This window comes from Alosa pseudoharengus, unplaced genomic scaffold (assembly GCF_046254945.1).
Source record: "Alosa pseudoharengus isolate Yale_2024_CS ecotype anadromous, Long Island Sound unplaced genomic scaffold, YU_APseudo_1.1 YU_APseudo_1.1_scf_7, whole genome shotgun sequence".
Classification (NCBI taxonomy): domain Eukaryota; kingdom Metazoa; phylum Chordata; class Actinopteri; order Clupeiformes; family Clupeidae; genus Alosa; species Alosa pseudoharengus.
Window position 1 is genome coordinate 9,047,150 of NW_027468859.1, and position 794 is coordinate 9,047,943.

Genomic DNA, 794 nt, shown 5'->3' on the forward strand with positions numbered 1-794 from the left:
ACATCCATCCCTTCTAACCACCCCATCCATCCAGACTACCTCGTCTTCTTCCAAGCACTTTTAAAATTCCTTTCTTTCATGGCTCTGTTTGTCCCTCTTCTCTCTCCTTACAGTAAGTATATTTTATCCTTTCCTGCTGTACCACCTAATTACCCATGAAGAAGTGCTGTGATGGTGAGGAAAGTACTCAAGGCAGAATGCAACAGGGGGGGGGGGGGTGCTCCAGCGAAACCACTTTGTAGTGCAACTTTAGTGCTCTTTACTGCCGGAGGCTTCCGGCGAAGGTTAAAATCCTCAGACCTTTGATCTGGGGGTGGGGACGCTCCTCACCAGCGTAAAGACAGGAGCCCCTGCTGTGAGGGCAGATGAACCCGAGCCAGAGCAGTCACGCCAGGCCTGAGACGCCAATGCTGAGATGAATGGGAATGTTCACACGGTGCTCGGACGGAGGATTAAGGATCTCGCACACGTACTGCATGCAACTGCAGCTCTAAGTAATGCAAAAGCACATTATCTCTGTACTTCAGAGCCAGACAGACCAGTGGCATCAGGCTTAGGATGACAAGTGAGATATTTGTGATCGTTCAAGTGATGGCTTGCCATTTATCAGGTGTAAAATCTATTATTTTTTATGCACAAGTCTATAAAAGCTCGCAAAAAAATAGCGCAGCTATAAAATTTGGGTCCTTTGACAGACAATAGTTCTTGGCCCCCCCAATATTATATAGCATTATCTCTGGGGCCACCTGTCAGTGCTGGGCCCTTAGAATCGTCCACGTGGGCACTTGGACCCT